This window comes from Mytilus californianus, unplaced genomic scaffold (assembly GCF_021869535.1).
Source record: "Mytilus californianus isolate M0D057914Y unplaced genomic scaffold, xbMytCali1.0.p SCAF_1, whole genome shotgun sequence".
Taxonomy (NCBI): Eukaryota; Metazoa; Mollusca; class Bivalvia; order Mytilida; family Mytilidae; genus Mytilus; species Mytilus californianus.
Genome location: NW_026262581.1, coordinates 6,943,720 through 6,956,946, shown reverse-complemented (window position 1 = coordinate 6,956,946; position 13,227 = coordinate 6,943,720).

The following is a 13,227-nucleotide window of genomic DNA, read 5'->3' as shown; positions in this document are numbered from 1 at the left end:
ATAAACTTTTTTCAAAGACATATATTGTGGAAATTTATGGTTTATTTTACAATGTCACATGCATATGGCCTGCAAGTCACAAAGCGTATCACTAGCATGGAAGTCATTGCTTTAAAACTGGAAATATATATCTTTGATGTTTTATACTTTTACATTTTCAGTTGACAAATGTAAGGCTAACTTCAACAATGCAAAGACTCTCTTGGCTGGTTTGGGCTGCTTAGCTGATATATTATGGTATTATTCCTCTTTGGCCTTTTATTTATTTAGATTTGACATATTTGTTGTCGAGAGACTTTTTTCGAGATACACATAAGGTGCATTAATTTACTTTGCTGAATTGTATTTTTTTTTTTATTTCTTATACATTCGTAATTGAATGTTATGGACATGTATATCTAGTTCATTCATTTAAAACGTGCTTGGTTAATTTCAGTTTAATTGAATATGCCAACATATAAATATATATAGATTAAAAAGTGACAATTCAAGGTAACAAACAAAAACTGATAAAATCGCATGAACTTCAAAAAGGAGCAAGACAGGTTGCGTCGACATGGTAAGCGTCTCCTGCTATGCATGAATCGCTCGTCATGCAATTTCAGATTCAGTCAAAATGTCACAATCGGAAATAGGACACAATCCACTAAATTACAGGTCAGAAGACTTAACATTTCGCTAGTAAATTAAGAAACCGATAGATCGTATCGGTCAACCAATTCGTGATGGTGATGGTAATCGTAAAACTTATATAGTTTCTATTTCAGTCGTTCTTTCTCATAGCTATGTTTTTTTTGTAAGTCTGCATAGTGTGAACATGCACGAGTGTAAAATATTAACCAAGATATATCATACCCATGCGACGGAGCAGATTGTATGTTACTGCCGAGAATTAAGAAGTTACTATTTGAAACTTGAAATCATCACGTTTGTCATAAATTCTATTTTGAAGTCGTCCATCTGTGACAATATCAAAAAAATTATATATATTTTCACGAATCAAACAACCATCAGAAATGTTTATCAAAAACATTTTCCCACCCGGCTATAATAGTTGTAAACCGGGTTAAATACAAAGGGAGGACAACACTTGTAATAAAAGTAAGCAAAAAAAAAAAAAAAAAACAGAAATCGATATAATGACGAATGAGACATCTTGAAACCATTGTTTCCCGAACTATTCATCAACTAACCCACCATGAATAATTATTAGGGAGGATAAACAACTACAGTTCGCATACTACATTTTCGGTAGAAAGCTACATTGATTGATTTAATCTGAAAGACGGAGAAACGACACAGAAAAACATTTCTTCTCATTCAGTACTATAGATGAGGCAGGTGCTACACGATGAGCACCAGAAGGTTATACATTTGATTACGAATTCTATTTTTATTGTCACAATGTATCATACTTTTCCGTAATCAGATATACAAATTTACAGAAAAATCGTACGGTCTCTTTTGGTGTAATTATAATATACACATTTGCGGAAAAGTGTACGCTCCTATATGATGTTTTACTAAAAATACCGAAAATAAACTCGGAAAGAAGTTTTATCGCACCATGTTTTTTAGTGCCATAGTATTTAGACCGACGCTTCTGATAGTAATTCTCCCTTCGGAAGGATATTTCATTTTCATGAAACGATGGCCAGCTGTAGGTTCGTCGACGGGGTAAGCATCTCATGCTATGGTGAGATAAAACAGACAGCTATTTCTTTTCTGTGAAGTAAAATAGTTTTTGTCCGTTTCTTTAACTAAATTGAAGTACACAGGGATAAGCAAACACTTTGCATTGCTGATGCATAACAGTTGATTTGACATTAATTATATTAAAACTGGTATATTTGTAATCCAAACAAATTCTCATAAATGATAAAATTATATGTATTATTCATCTTCTAACACATTTCACTGTATCGTTCTTCAAAGTTGAGATGTGAAATAAATAAATAGTGTATATTCATTTTGTCAAAGAAAAACAAATTGACATTTTGAGCTTTCATTCTGTTGTAATTTAAAAAAATGTTAAAACAACCGTTTGTTCAAGGAAACATAACGAGAATTAATAGGTACAGTGATATTACATTCTCTACATAGTGACTTTATAATTAAATTTAGTTAAACGTTTTAAAGTATTTATCAATAGACATCGACAAAGTCAGACAGCAGATAATTGGTCTCAAGTTACATCTTACGGAAGACACTAGAAATAAAACGTAGTCGGATATCTGTATTTTTTTCTTTCGATATCGCATATGTCTGTTTTATTCTTCTAAAGATTAACCTCGTAATCTGTTGAACAGCGCCGAAGTTCACATTCAACTAAGACTATTGAAAACTTGTTTCTAGTACATTTCAATATACAAGATGTCGTGAAATCATGTCGTTTTTGTCATGGCTTTCTTTTTCGAAATGATTTATCAAATAGAATGTAGTATGCTAATGTCATGTACAGAATTTAAGAAACAAACAATTATCGAAGTGTAAAAACCATCGGAATTGCATAAACTACAAGCGTTGCAAACGATGTGCGTCGACAAGGTATGTAAAAAAGACGAACAAACAAACATCAGCCGTTAATGATTATGTACCCTTTTTGTCTCAATGATAACATTTGGAAATTTTATAGAAAATCAACAGCCTTTCGTCTTGTATTTGACATTTGGGTACTTAATAGATAGGGGATAACTGCATGCAGTGCTTGCAATGATTTCCCTGAAACAAGTTTTTGAATAGATAGATTACAAGTACAAATATCGACCTATTCAAGCACACCTTCTATGATGCGCTCGACTTTAGAGACTCAGTACGAGATTTATTGGATTGTAAAGGTTGTTCTCTCACTAAATAATTCAAAATTTGGTGACTATGTTGAACGCAACTATCCCATCGAACTGGAGATAAAGGATACAACAGATACATTTAAGTCTGCCTCATACCTTGACTTACATCTAGAAATTGACAATGATGGTCGGCTGAAAACAAAACTTTACGACGAAAGAGATGATTTCAGCTTCCCAATTGTGAACTTTCCATTTCTATGTAGCAACATTCCAGCAGCGTCTGCATACGGAGTATATATCTCCCTGTTGATACGATATTTCAGGGCTTGCATTCCCTGTCTTGATTACCTTATTAGAGGGTTGCTGCTCATGAGGAAGCTATTAAAATAAGAGTTCCAAGTGGTGAAGTTGAAATCATCCCTTCGAAAATTTTATGGACGCCATCACGAGTTGGTTGACCGTTACGCAATATCTGATTCATAGATGACGACGAAAATGTTCCAATCGTCGTAACCACAATCCCGCCCTTCTTTACTTTACAGAATTAGACTTATCACCGGGTTTGTACTTACATGAGCAACACGATGGGTGGCACATGTTGAGCAGGATCTGCTTACCCTTCAAAAGCACCTGATATCACCCCCGGTTGTTTTATGGGTTCGTGTTGCTCAGTCTATAGATTTATTTTTTGTGTTTTGTATACTGTTGCTCGTCTTTTGGTCTTGTTCGTTTATTGCCATGGCGTTGTCAGTCTATTTTTGACTTACGAGTTTGAATGTCCCTTTTGGTATCTTTTGCCTGTCTTTTAATGCAATCAAATATATAATCATTGAATCATACCATGATTTCATACAGGAAGTATCAAAAATGGTTCTTGAAATGTAATTTATATGATAAAACGTCGTAAAATATCACGGCAATAAAAGTACAATTAACCGGTAGGAAAATCTGTCAATAGTAATATTCTTTAGAGGTATAGATAATTGTTCAATTACGTGTCTGACATAACGCAGACGAGGAGAAATGAATTTAATCTAGGGAATTTTACGTAATTTCCTGACATGCAAATGCAGAATTCTGTCGTAACATATAAATAATTGCTTTGCATATATGTTTCCTAATTCTACTTAATGTGCTTATCTGTTTGCTAGAGATTGAACTTTTTGATTGGCATATCATGTATTAGAATAATGGATCAAATTCGAAAATAAATACATGTTATTTTTTTACACTGAAACCAATGGGGAATACCTCATACAAAATGTAAATGTGGAATATACGTCAAACACAACATGTTTTTATATAGCAGATGCAATGCAATTTTTCGTATCATTGTAACATAAAATGTCACGAATGTTTTGCTATGAAAGCCTACAGAAAACTCCTTAACATCATTGCTATCAAAATCTTATAGAAGTAAAAAGCTATCGTATTGAATAATGTTAATGTTGATTCATCACATTTCCACAGGAGAATAATTTGGAGTTACCAAAATCCTAGAAAGTAAAACATCCGATCTCTACTCTTAATTAATTTTGACATAATAATACGGTTTTCCGTGCTTGAGGTTTGAAATTACATAATAAAATCTTCCAATAAAAGCCCTTGCTGACGGAATTGCACGCGAACAAAAAACCCATAGGCCCTATAATTGACTCTTATCTTTTTTCGACCAACCAATATTTCATGCTATGGTTCTTACTCCCGAACTGGCGAAATACGAAGTCATAAATCTATGATACAGCAAATTTGTTCCTTAGAAAAGAGAGATGTCTGAAAATTTATATACTGACGGACGATAAAAATAGCACCTGGCTGACATGAAATCATTATAAGAATTAAATAGCGTTTTGGCGAAGTGCAACTATTCCAAGAAGACACCGTGAATCTTCACTGACAAAAATTTCATTGAATATAACTTTATTTATTATGAACTGTTCATTTCCTGATGTAGTCTAGTAGTATGAGGTTGATAAGAAAACTGAGTTTGAAATATAATATCCAGTGAATGCCCCAAGTACTTTAAAAGCAAATGAATAAACAAATGACCTAATAAAAATGAAAGGAAATGGAAGAAAAGTACTCAAGTTATTAAATAGAATTGTTATCTGGGTTAAGACAAAAATTATCTTCAGAAATCAAAATTAAGATGTCTGTAATTTGATCTTAGGAAAACAATGTTCTATTTATGTAATCCAAGTAGACATCTGAATGAAGATGAGTAGTCTAACGTCATTAAATATCGCTATAATAATGGATCAAATAAGCTGACATTTGCTTTTACAATTTTAGCTAAGTAAACGTTCTAAATGCCAGTTTTTACGACAACTTTCCTTCCAAAAGGTCACATGATAAAAGAGCCACATGGATGAAAATAAAAGACCTTATTAGTATATAGACCGTTACATCATTTTTTCGTATGAGGACATTTAGATATCATTTAGAAATAAGTTCTAATATAGTTGTTCTATCATTAAGTATAATAGTGTACATCTTATTTCATGACAATAATGTGAGAGCTTCCCAAACAGAAAAATAAATGAACAAATTGCTTTCAAATCGTATTCAAATCTCTTTCAAATCGTGATTCTGCGATTTGTTAGTACCATTTGCTTGTGATTTATTAAACAAATTATAAACAAATCAGAATTTGCCAAATTCCCTAAAACTGATTTCTTTGTGATTTCTTTCAATTGTATGATTTGTTAGCAATTTGTTTCTGTTTTTGCGTGATTTCTTTATGATTTGTTTACTTAGAATATTGTATGAAGTGATTTGAAAGTGATTTGTTAACTTTGTTAGCTAAAATGATGTGATTTCGTTATGACTTGTTTACTTAGAATATCATATGAAATGATTTGAAAATGATTTCTTAACTTTGTTAGCTATCATGATGTGATTCATTGATGATTTGCTACAATGAATAAAATGTTAATGCATTCGAATTTTCTTTGTTTATCTATCTCTCTGACTTCCGGTTGAGATCAAATTCAAATTTCAAATACTGTTCTATATTAACTGAACAAAGAAGGTTGCAAGATGAGGAGTTGTACTATCAATGATGAGAGTGGTAAGGAATCTCAGTTATTTATTTATAATTTCACACATTCAATTAATACTATTTAACATGTAAAAGGTGTGAAATTTTTAAATTCAGAAACTGTGCATTTAAGTATCTTGATTTAATTTTGTACTGCCAGGATTAATTTTCAAAATAAAAATGTGTAAAAGATGTGTAAACAGATCGAGACATGCAATTAAAGACTAGCTTCCCGAGCCAGCAGACAAAATTCACTGGCAAGTTTCATGTTTTAATTTTTCATGTTTACTGGCCAGATCCCGGGCAGTAGGGGCAAAGCTACATTAGCAAATTTGGACCAAGACTAAGACTCATCACCTATATATATTCGACATGCATCCTTTTAGTATACGTGGTTGCCCAAGTTTTGTCAAATCTCGTTAGAGTCAAATTCGGAAGAGAAGTAAGAGAAACCTAAACAGAGGGAACGATTCGTCCTTCATCGCAACCAAAGATAGTATTCCTTTTTACAATTAGAGGAGTAGCTAAGGTAAAATGAAGACAAATGCACCTCAAAATTTGAGGGTAGTCGGGGGCAGAACATATTTTTGAATTGGATGTAAATGATTTAATCTGTGAATTGATGATTGATGCAAATTTATTGACGATTTGCTTGTGATTTGCTTGAGGTAGAAATATATGATTTACTTGTGATTTGTTAAAGATCTGATAACAATTTGTTTATAATTTCTTCATAATTTGAAAACAATTTGTTTGTGATTTGCTTGAGGTAGGAGTATGATTTACTTCTGATTTGTTAAAGATTTGATAACAATTTCTTTACAATTTGAAAACAATTTGCTTGTGATTTGCTTGAAGTAGGAAAGCAATGATCTCTGATTTGTTAATGATTTCAAAACAATTTCTTGACAATTTGTTTGTGATTTGCTTATGAATTGGAAGCAATTTGTTCGTGATTTGTTGTTGTGATTTGTTAGCTCATTTGCATGTGAAATTTTATCACTTTCAAATCATAAAGAAATCATACGATTTGGTTATCATTTGTTACCATGATTTGTTCCTCAATTTTTTTTGTTTGGGTTGTGTAGAAATTTTCCAATAGAGATAATATCCACTATGTATTATATATGGAAAACAAACAAGTCATTGAATAGTAATGCGCTAATCGACATTTCAAACCCTTCAAAAGTTATAGCTCAAGCATTTACATACTTCAAGTATTATTTTTGGTAAATTTATTTAACGTTATTTTTATTTTTCTAGCACTGGGTTTATATGGTGGACTGCAAGTCCCCTAGGGTACCATTAGCTTAGCAGTCATTAACAAAATATATTACACTACACTTACTCTTAGTTCTATCAAACATAATTATTCAATTTAATTAAATGGTCTTTCGAGAAATAAATTGCACTTGTATTTTGGTATTAGTCCCTTTATTGTTAGAAATCATAGGATAAACTTGCTAGAAAATTGCCAATTGCAAAGAGATGAATTAAAATCCTGGACAACATTTATATTTGTATCGGTAGGAAAGTTTATCTGCATATTTTAAGAATTCCTTTGGGTACAAATTGTTACTTTTATATCAGATTATACTTCGGAAAACTCATTTAAAGATCCCTCTGAATTTTCTTTATTAGAAAAAAATAATAAAACTTATGACCGTTTTTCCTAAAATAATCCAGACTTCTTTAATTAGATTTAAGGAACTGAATTAAGATACGGAAAATACGAATAGGAACAGTTTTCCTGATCAGGGTTAAGACATTTCTGTTTTGCCATAAAAAAAAAATACATTAAAGATAGTGATCGTTTCGGATTGAGTATTTTTTTTTTATTATCGGCGATTCTCCTTTGTCTCATTCTATATTGCGCTCGAGTCGTATGTGTGTATTTTAGATCTCATCTCTTTCTCTTTCCACGTTTCTACAGTGACTTTTTTCATTGTACGTAATTTGTGTATAACTGGGACATATTCATTCAATCACTTCATTCATACAAACTACTTAAAAAACCTCGTTGATGTATTTTCTTTCAACAAGAAAAAGTCAAAACTAAAATTTATGGCACGAGAAATTATTTCCGGATTCAGACTGAATGCGGATCAATATTTTGGCGTGCATAGAGGTATTCCCGTAACAGTGTGGACACCCGTAGTACTTTTGTGGCTAATAGTACTGAATCATTTACCTTTACATCCCAGCTCCTTTGTTCTATCAGGGGTGATCTGAGCCCTATCAGACCACCCAAGCTTGAGTTTCTTTGTTTTGCATGCTTTCCTTTGTTCTGTAACATTTTGGCGGGAATGTCAAATCCACAGGAATATTTATACGGAAAAGACTAACTATCAAAATTTGTATAGAAAAAAATCCAGTGTCTATGCTGGGAATCAACTCAAGACCTTTAGCATAGCATACCCCTACACCAGGACGACTGGATACTAACTCTCTGTTAATTTAACATATTTAAACATTGTGTTCGGGGCTCATAAAGGGTATATACTATATGTAAAATAGTTATCCCATTCGGACTTGGTGTGTCAGTGTAAGACCACCCTCTGGCCTCCGGCCATCGGGATGATCTTACACTGACACACCGCGTCCTCATTGGATAACTATTACTAGTACTTAACTAATTTGTCATCGGCTATCGATAAAAATGGTTTTATGCTCACTCAGTCAATCATAGGCCCTCCAGTGGGGATTTAAATAAACACTTGTTACACATTTCGATACATATGGTCTCGTCCACACTGTTATGAAAACGATACTATTTCTCTCCGTTCACTGTACATTGACTGCAGTCAAATTATTTTTCAATGTACGTAGTTCGTAAAGCTGAAGAAAATTTAAAAGTCTTAAAGATCTCTTTGAAAACAGACCACTAAAAATTATAAAATAATAAATCAATAAGTTCTGAAGTCTGGTGGTACTTAGAGAAACTACATACAAACGCGATATAACTTCATATTTTGATGGAAATGTTTAGAATAGTCGCAAAATTCAGTAATGAAAAATATTAAGAAAGGCTAATCATTTGAAGCTTTATCTATCAATGTTGTTTTCGTTGGTGCAAACATTACTTTTTTTTATACATAATTAAGCGTATTATGCCATCCGTTTTTTTTTTACATTTTTTGATCTGCATCATATCGAGAATTCATATTACTCAGGGTTGTAGGTATTCTGCTTTTTCGGAAGTATAGGCGTGATAACATGACACAACATCTGTGTATCATAAACAGCGGCCATTGTGTTTCTTGTTCCGCGATGCCTTTGTGTGGTTTGCTTATAAGTGCAATATCGTTTACAAATACGTTCGAACATATTAAAATCTTAAAGCGTATGCTATGTAGTAAGCGTTACGCTGGCATATTTTTCTATCAATTCAGAATAAGGCTATTTCTCGTATCATAGATACAAGAAGATGTGGTATGAGTGCCAATGAGACAACTCTCCATCCAAGTCAAAGTTTATAAAAGTAAACCATTATAGGTCAAAGTACGGTCTTCAACACGGAGCCTTGGCTCACACCGAACAGAAAGCTATAAAGGGCCCCAAAAATTACTAGTGTAAAACCATTCAAACGGGAAAATCAACGGTCTAATCTATATAAAAAAACGGGAAACGAGAAACACTTATGAACCACATCAACAAACGACAACTACTGAACATCAGATTCCTGACTTAGGACAGGTGCAAACAAATGCAGCGGGTTTAAACGTTTTAATGGTACCAAACCTTCACCCTTTTTCTGAAACAATAGTGTAACATCACAACATAGAAAGACACACTATAAAATATCAACTGAAATAGTTTAACTCAATCAAAGGACATATTAACACCAGTGAACATACACTGAACAAATAAATTTGACCTATGATACAATGTAAATATAAAATAAATAAACTAAGGGACGAATAATAAAAGTAACATGTTATACCGCTATGAAATGTTAAACAATTTAAGAAAAACAATATGCTCGAACAAAAATATCAGCCATTTGCAATTACTTTAAACACAGGTAAATGAAAACAATTTTGTTGTTAGGTATATACGTGTACAGTTCAAATAGAGAACGGAAATATTTTTACAAAATAAATAATTTTGATGTTCATAGTACGAAGTGAAAATTTATAGTAATACCAAACACTTATTAAAGCTGGTATATAGACCAGATATAACCCTGAATAACATTAAATAACAAAAAAGCATTACAATTAGTATCAACAGGTCAAATAAACAAGAAAGTACGATTTGAGAGTACTCGCAGTTACTGACAGCTATTTTTTTAAAAGCATGTCTTTCACCGGAAAATATTGTCAATTACGCACACCTTTGTGACGTCATTTACCATATATAATGGGCGCCTGTATCCCTGTTGTATTAAAGGCTCTCTATGTATCTTTATAATTCTGCAATGATTAAATCAGTAAAAGCATTCAAATGCAGCATATATTGCAAAAGTATATTTCGGCATATGTGGTTGATATTGTTCAAACAAGAATTTTGAAAAAATGTTTCATAACAATTCAATTTTATTCAAGCCGAAAAGAATTACAAAGTTCTATATCGGGATTGAATGGAAAAGATACGTCATTTATTGGCAAGAACTGTAACGTTGATTAGTTTGTTAGCTGCCGTTTAGATTTCAGCACTTTCTAAGCACCATGTAAACAACCAATATATCTAACGACGTTAAAATCACATATAAGTATCGCTAGGCGTAGACATATAGGACATTATCGTTGTAATGAACGAAATCAATAACGGTCAGACACCATCTGACCATTTGAGCTGATTTCGTTTTCCATAAATTGATCAAGTTCTATCTATCTAAATTTGATTTAAATTTATAAAAAGTTTCATAACAGTTCGCAAAGCACAATTTATAAAACTATAAATAAGAAGATGTGGTATACGTGCCAATGAGACAACTCTCCATCCAAGTCACAATGTATAAAAAGTTAACAATTATAGGTCAAAGTACGGCCTTCAACACGGAGCCTTGGCTCACACCGAACAGCAAGCTATAAAGGGCCCTAAATTAATAGTGTAAAACAATTCAAACAGGAAAACCAACGATCTAATCTATAAAAAAAAACGAGAAACGAGAAACACTTATGAACCACACCAACAAACGACGACCACTTAACAACAGACTCCTGACTTAGGACACGTGCATAAAAATGCAGCGGGTTTAAACGTTTTAACAGGCGCCAACCGTCACCCTAATCCGAGACAGTAGTGTAACATGACAACATAACAAGACACAATATAAAATATCAATTGAAATGGTTTAACTCGATCACAAAGACATTTTAACAAAAACAGGTTAACATACACTGAACGAATAAGTTTGATCTATGACACAATATAAAATGGCGTTAAATAAAACAACGTACACAGGTGATAATTTTGTTGTTAGGAGTACGGAAGTAAACATTGTTTTACAAAATTGATAGATTTGTTGTTCAGAGTACGAGTACAGTATACATTTTTGTTAAGGGGTCAGCTAAAGCCAGCCTCCGGGTACGGGATTTTCTCGCTGTGTTGAAGACCCATTGTTGGCCTTGGGCTGTTTTCTGCTCTTTGGTCGGGTTGTGGTCTCTTTGGCACATTTCCCGTTTCCATTCTTTTTGTACATTACTACGAGGCGGAAAAAGAAAAAAAGTTTATAATTGCTATCATAAATAGTAATCATAAATAAATCAAATTTAAATATAATAAAACGATCTCTATAATGTATAGAATTAAAATGAAACTTAAGATGAACGTTGTCGGCAAAGTTCGATGTATTCTTTAATTTCGAATAGCCGTCTATTTGAAAACAATTAACTTTTTCTTGAACAAAAATTTGATAGCAATAAAATTGTATAGAATATTAACATGATTCTACTTAAGGTACAGAGATAGCCATATACGATCAGCTAGTCGATACTTCTTTCATAGTTGTCCAAAATTACTCGTTTTTATCAGAAACGGTACTAATTTCATCTTAATTTAACTATTCAGCAATGTTTGGCGCTGCATAACATTTTGATTTGACGAATTTATGTAAAAATGTAAGTATATAGTAAGAATCTGTTATATTCATATTCCGGTATGTTTCAATGTCTTTCTGTTTTGAAATGAGAGTGAAACACATAGAAGGTAAATTGGTTGAAATATATATAAGTTTAAGTTTGATGCCATCTCTTGGCATTCATCATTTATTTTCATTAAAAATACAATGGAAATTGCACTTATCTTTTTGTATTTAACTGAATGGAGAAACATTACAAAATGTAGAAAAATGTTTTTTTTGAAAATTAAAAGGTAGGACTTGTAGCATAAGAATGAGACTGATAATCTTCCTTGCTTTTCAGAATTATTTTTCATAATCACATTTATTTATTTAGTATGAGCATAGATTTATAAACCTTATACATCTATGGTATGAGTCATGAAGTCGCACACTGTCCCTCAAGAATTCGTTTTAATTGTTTTAAATGAAGAAGGAATCAGTGAGCGCTAACACATTAATCTAATTGATGCAGTTTTATGTTGTGTTATTTTTTTCGAACATTTTCGACATTTCCGAAGAATATAATAACGTTTGCTCTCGTTATATTGTACTTACAACCATAAACGATTTGAATATCCGTCGACGTCTTCTATATCTCTCAGGAATGAACTATGTATTGTATTAAAATAATAAAAACGTCCAACGTTGTTATTAGTAGCCTTGGAATACTCTGATGAGATTACCGTCATTTGTATATATAAAGTTCTCAGGTCAAGAAACTAAGAAAAGCTGTTTGAAAACGAATCAATAAGCTACACAATGTCAAGAAATGATTTGTTTTCAAAAACCATCCGGAAATATACATCAAATTCGTAATAAGATACAAATCTCTTTTTTCAAAGAAGCAAACAATACAATTCCTTACTGATAGCAGTGCTGTCAAACAGAAATACTATATTTGCATATACTGGTTGTAAGATATAGATGGCCTATAAAATTAATGCATTTTTCACGTTTTGGTTATTTATTTTTATTTACTGATAGATCATCTGTGCTTATCGCGACATTTATTTGCAAATCAAGATTTTAATGGCAACTTGATTCGCGTTACTCACTCTTAAGTTATTTTTGTATAGTTTTCTATGTTGTGTTTTGTGTACTGTTGTTTGTATTTTGTCGTTTTTCGCTTTTTGTCATAACATTGTCAGTTTGTTTTCGACTTTTGACTTTTAATATCCCTGTGGTATCTTTCGCCTCTCCTTGAAGAATAGTTAAACAGCACCGCATTGTGTGTCTGTACCAAATCGCATGCCGTTCTTAACCGTTTATTTTCGTCCCAGTATTTTCTTCTTAAGTAACTTTCTTTTTGTTCATTGAACATATTTATTTTA